Below are 6,320 nucleotides of genomic sequence, written 5' to 3'. Positions count from 1 at the left end.
ACTTTCTTTTTTTTTTTTTTTTAAGATTTTATTTATTTATTTGACAGAGAGAGATCACAAGTAGGCATAGAGGCAGGCAGAGAGAGAGAGGAGGAGGAAGCAGGCTCCCCGCTGAGCAGAGAGCCTGACGCGGGACTCGATCCCAGGACCCCGAGATCATGACCCGAGCCAAAGGCAGCGGCTTAACCCACTGAGCCACCCAGGCGCCCTATACCAATACTTTCATCCATTTTTGCCAATGTTTAAAATAAAAAATGAGAATAAGAAGGATATAATGAAAATAAGAGGGCCGTTTGTGGTTTCCAACTGTCTCCAGGATCTAAATTTTACTGTGAGTAGTTATGTTTTAAGATAATCATGTTCAAATTAAGTATTTGGCTATTTTGCAATACATTATTAAATTTAATTAAGATAATATAAAAACATGTTATCATGATGTTATAACTATTTGACTATTTTTTAAATTGAATTTCTAATACATGGTTTCCTTGCATCATTGAGCCCTACATGTTTATGCAGCTTTTAAGACATCTTTTTAAGCTATATTTCAGGTATATAATTATCAAACAACACATTTTATATTTAATACTTCAAGGAATATTGGAAGAGAAAAATAAACTTTATTGCAATGAACAATGACATAACTGGCATTAATTATAAATAATATATTAATGTTAATTTTTGTAAAATTCTGAAACTGTTATGATACAATTTTGTTCAATTTTTTAAAAAATATTTTATTTCATTATTTGAGAGAAAGGGAAAGAGCACAAAGGGTGGAAGGGGTAGAAGAAGAGGGAGAAGCAGATTCCCTGTGAGTAGGGAGCCTGATGGGGGAAGCTCAATCCCAGGGTCCTGGGATCATGAGTTGAGCCAAAGACAAATGCTTAACTGACTTAGCCACCTAGGTGCCCCCAATTTTCTTAGATTTTTATGTGCTTACTTATATATTTCTCAGGTTATGGCCAACATTCAGATAATAATTTGGGAGTTAACTACTAAAAATACTAAATACAGTTAATAAAGTAAAAAACCCACTACACTTAGTTAAATCTGGATTCTTAAATAGCAGAAAATATTGTCTTGGTTTGATAAGACATTTGATTTGAAAAAGAGTTCTGTTTCTCAGTCTTTTATTAAAGACAGGTTTGCTTCTTTTTTTAATATCTGAAATGATGTCTACCTGATTTTTTTTCCTTCTCTAAAATTATGTTAATTCAGCTCAGTGAAACTGAATCTGATTGGCACCTGCATATGTGATTAAGCAAACATATTTAAGCAAATGAATTACAACAATAATATCGTTAGTTTGAAAAACTTGAATAAAATTAAGTACACAGGACTCTAGTCTTTATTTGAAGTTGAAAACCAATGTAACAGAGTGGTCTATGCATAAAACTCTAGAAGCCAAAGCTATCTTGGTCATTATTAATGACATCAAAAAATAAAATGCTTTTGGTGCATTGTTTCATATCTCACATTATAATAAATTCTACTTTATTCAAGTATTTTCAGAACTTTCTCTGAGGTTCATGAAATACTTGCTCTTTCTTCTAAGTTTGAAGTAAGGTCATGTTATAGTGGGCATTCTTGGGTAAGCTCTAAGAATAAGATGGGAAGGTCACAATTCTGTGGGAAATTCATCCTGGGCAGGAATGTGGGCAATGCTCTCAACACTTTTGGTTATGAAAAAGAGGAAAGACATAAACTAGCGTAGCTAGTTACAGGTAAACTATGGTAAAGGAAATAAGCCAATCATCTCAAGTACAAAATTTAAGAAAGCGCCAAAAAACTTAGTAATTAAGGTAAATGATACTTGAATGTAATCCTTTTAAATCAAAATTAATACAAATCCTTTATGAACAAAATTTATAAATAAAACTTTAAGTTAAAACAGAAACTGACGGGGCGCCTGAGTGGCTCAGTGGGTTAAGCCTCCACCTTCGGCTCAGGTCATGATGTCAGGGTCCTGGGAATGAGCACCGCATTGGGCTCTCTGCTCAGCGGGGAGCCTGCTTCCCCCTCTCTCTCTCTGCCTGACTCTCTGCCTGCTTGTGATCTCTCTCTGTCAAATAAATAAATAAAATCTTTTAAAAAAAAAAGAAAAAACAACAACAGAAACTGACTTACAGTTATATGACTTGCTGACTATTTTACCCTACTCCTTTCCCTGACTGAAGGGGGCACAGGTATGAGAAGGTATTTTTATGAAAGATATGTCCTTAGCATGTTTTGAATTTAAAGAAAAGGAACCAAATGGGAGGGAAAGTGTGGAGAGACAGCAGAAGTTAAATATTTGATGAATCCTCTCTCTTGCTTGGTATAGGACCTAGCACACATGTAGGAAATAAGCCTCCTATGGGCACCAAAATAGTCCATTCATCATTACAGGAAAGAAGTAGGGAGTGTTGACAAAATACAATACCATACAGGTCCACTTATATTTATATTTTTGTCAATAAATATGTATACACTAATGTAAATGTATTTTCTGTTATGACTTTCTTAACATTTTCTTTTCTCTCACTTTATTATAAAAATATACTATATGGTACATATAACATACAAAATATAGTGTTAATTGACTATTTATGTTATTAGATATGATAAATTTCTAGGGTCAGCTTCTGGAAGTTTAGTAAATTCCTGTCCAGTAGCTTCTATTTTCTCTGCAATGTAAAATATAAGATATTCTCCTATGGATGAGGGGGAATGGTATGGTCAGATATGAAAACATGGAGGAAATTTCAACAAAGTTACACCAAGCTCTTCCACATTTTTCTTTACCCAAATTCCTTAACATTACTCACAAGTCTATGTATGATCCATCTCTGCACACCTCTCTTTTCGTATGATCCATCTCTGCACACCTCTCTTTTCGCACTCATTTTCTGCCACTAGCTCCCACCCTCCATTTCCTCCAGCTATGCTCCTCCCAACTCAGGGCCTTTTCCAAGACCTGTTGCTGACTCTAGGATGCTGTCACTCTGCCTACTCCTGTGTTCACTAATTCCTACAGACCCTCTATATCTCTGTTTAAATGGTGCTTTGCCTAAGAGACTTCCTCTAAAATCACCTCCCCTGATTTTTTAGTCTGCCTGTTATCTCCCTACTGTATTCCATTACATCACCCTACCTTTTCCCTCATGGCATTCATTACTGGACAAGGAGTAGGATTATCACATATTTACTGTCTTCTACTTACATGGTGAGAAATAAATATAGTTGGTATGAGAAGTGATGCTCTAGGGAATTTAGATGAGTAGAGAGAAAATTAAAATCTCTTAAGAGTTAACTGTAAAATCTAGTGGTTTTCACTTGTAAAGTTGATTTTCAGATCAAATTTAAGCAAATTACATTTATTAAGCATATATATTAATATAATTTATTATAATATATATTAATATAATTTATATATGCTATCATATATAAAATACCATATATATCATATATAGTTGGCCTTTGAAAACCACAGGTTTGAATTGCATAGGTCCATTTGCATGCAGATTTTTTCCAATAAATATATGTGCAGCAACATAAAGATATTTTCTTTTCTTTATGATTTTCTTAATGACATTTTCTTTTCTCTAGCTTGCTTTATTATAAAAATTCATTTTAGGGGCCCCTGGGTGGCTCAGTGGATTGAAGCCTCTGCCTTCGGCTCAGGTCATGATCCCAGGGTCCTGGGATTGAGCCCCACATCGAGGTCTCTGCTCAGCAGGGAGCCTGCTTCCCCTCCTCTCTCTCTGCCTGCCTCTCTGCCTACTTGTGATCTCTGTCAATTAAATAAATAAAATCTTTAAAAAAATAAAAATACAGTATATAATATATATAACATATAAGATATCTATTAACAGACTTTATGTTATCAGTAAGACATTCTCATCAACAGTAGGATATTAGTTAAGTTTTGGAGGAATCAACAGCTATACACAGGTTTTTAACTGTACAGGGGTGTCAGCACTCCTAACCCCTGTGTTATTCAGGGGTAAGCTATATAATCAGTTGTATACAATCAATTTGAAAATCTCCTTTTAGGTAGATATTGTCTATAGTGTTTTTCCAAGCTATTATGTGTCTATATTGCACATTCTATTTATTACAGGATACAATCAGCATGATTATAACTTATATGGGTCATATTTAATTACTAAAATTGATATAGGAATGCCTGTTTTTTTTTTTATTTTAGAGATTTTATCTAAGTTTGTATATTTTTTTCTTTCAGTTATTGTCTCTGGATGAAGAAGTAGTTATTGGTAAGACTTCAAAAGGATGGCCTGGATTTATTAGGGAATTATCTAGCAGTGCTATTAAATGTGGAATCTAGTTTCCATTTGATCTTGATGTTAAGATAAAAGCACTGATGCCTGGACCAAGTTTCCTCATTGTGAGTCTATTTTTATTCTGTTTAGCTTAAAGGGGAATTTTCTGAGATTACCACTGCACCTTTGCTAATACTTTTCCTAGAATCATCTAGATCAACTGCAAATTGTCCTTTTTGGGTCTAGCTCTAAGCCCCCAAAATCATATCATGGATTCAGTGTTCACATTGCAAAGGATGTAAAAACTTGAGTGTCTTATAAATGTGACCACTGAAGTTGAAATCCTTTGAGATGATGAAAAACAGGACTAAATTGCTGAAAATTAGAACAAAATGGCTTGTTCATTGTAACTTAGTTATTTCCTAGGATTTAAAATTTTATAAGTATCTTTTTGTATATTTCATTTAAAAAGTAATCATTCTTAATTTGGTAACTATAGATATGTAGACATTTTGAAAAGAAAAATATTGCTCTTGATTATAATTGGCTCTTAGAGGAAAGATGAACATAAGAAATTACTTTCATTCTATAAATAGAATGAAATTACAGAAAATGTAAGCAAATTAAAAAGTCATTGGTGGGGAAAGGAGAAAATATCATAGAGAAAGTGGGGTGAACAGAAATAGAAAATTAAAATGATAGAAAAGGGTACCTCAGTGGCTCAGTCAGTTGAACACCCAACTCTTGGTTTCAGCTCAGGTCATCATTTCATGGGTCCTGAGACTGAGCCCCACATCAGGGGGACCAAACTGAAAATATCCATTAAAGTTTTTTTTTTTTTAAATATTTAATTTATTTATTTGACAGACAGAGATCACAAGCAGGCAGAGAGGCAGGCAGAGAGAGAGGGGGAAGCAGGCTCCCTGCTGAGCAGAGAGCCCTATGTGGGGCTCGATCCCAGGACTCTGGGATCATGACCTGAGCCGAAGGCAGAGGCTTTAACCCACTGAGCCACCCAGGTGCCCCTATCCATTAAAGTTTTTAATATGTATATTATTTCATATACATTACTTTCTTCTGAAAAACTAATACAGACAAATAATTATGCATGCTCTAATAAATAGCAATGTATACTCTAGGTAGCAAACATCACTCTAATAAATTAAAAAAAGCTAAAAAAAACTTAAAATTTAAAGTATGAGATTTATTAAACACATTAGGAGCTAGCTCTAAAACAGAGCATTAAAGATTCAAACTAAATGTTCAGTAAATGAACTTTAATTGCATGAGTACTCAGGACATATTATGCAGTGAAAATAATAGGATATAAGCACATTTTAATACCAATTCTGTGTGTCTGGAAAGAATCTGAATCAAAATATTAACAGTAGACTGTATAGGGATTGAAAATATAACTTTTTCTCTTCCCTATCCTTAAAATTTTTTATATTGAGTATATATGATGAAAAATATATAAATAAAATGAAGTAGAATTAGTTGCTGTTCTTTAAGGGCCTTTATATTCAACTTTATTATTTTGGTGTGTTTGGGAGTAGTCATTCATTCTTATTCCCTTAGAAGTTGGAGTTCCTCATAGGTCTGATCCTCAGAATTCCACTTTAATATGTTTTATAATCATGTTATTATAACACAGGATCCTAAAATCATTCTCATGTCTCAGATCTGCACCTGTTTTTACTATTAAACCAACCTAATTACATTTATTTTTCATTTTCATTCTAGGATTACATGTACTTTGAACTCTGGTCATAAATTTTACAAGCTTTCAGCAAAATTTAACAACTTTCACTGAGAATATTCAAATAAAGTTTTATTTCACTAAAATTATTTGTATAATTTTTTCTGCATAATAAACTACACCAAAATTTAGGAACTTAAAGTGGCATCTTATTTACCCTAGGATTCTGCTGTACAGTTCTCCAGGTCAAGACCTGGCTCACACTCTTGCATGTGCAGTCAGTTAACAGATTGGCTGGGGACTGCATCATCCCAGATGGCCTTATTCATATGCCTAGCTGTTGTCAGAGGCAATAG

The 6,320-nt window shown here is 33.8% G+C and overlaps 1 long non-coding RNA gene across 1 annotated transcript; it reads left to right on the top strand.

Annotated features, from left to right (window-relative positions):
- Positions 1 to 234: 234 nt before the first annotated feature.
- Positions 235 to 6,110, top strand: LOC309854394. The gene is made up of 3 exons (XR_014306198.1): positions 235 to 331; positions 4,229 to 4,390; positions 6,009 to 6,110. It is a non-coding gene; the product is annotated as an uncharacterized lncRNA (long non-coding RNA).
- The last annotated feature ends 210 nt before the right edge of the window (positions 6,111 to 6,320 follow it).

Source organism: Mustela nivalis (genome assembly GCF_964662115.1).
Source record: "Mustela nivalis genome assembly, chromosome: 1".
Lineage (NCBI taxonomy): Eukaryota > Metazoa > Chordata > Mammalia > Carnivora > Mustelidae > Mustela > Mustela nivalis.
Note: the sequence above shows the minus strand (reverse complement) of the source record. Positions and strands in the feature narration are given on the sequence as shown.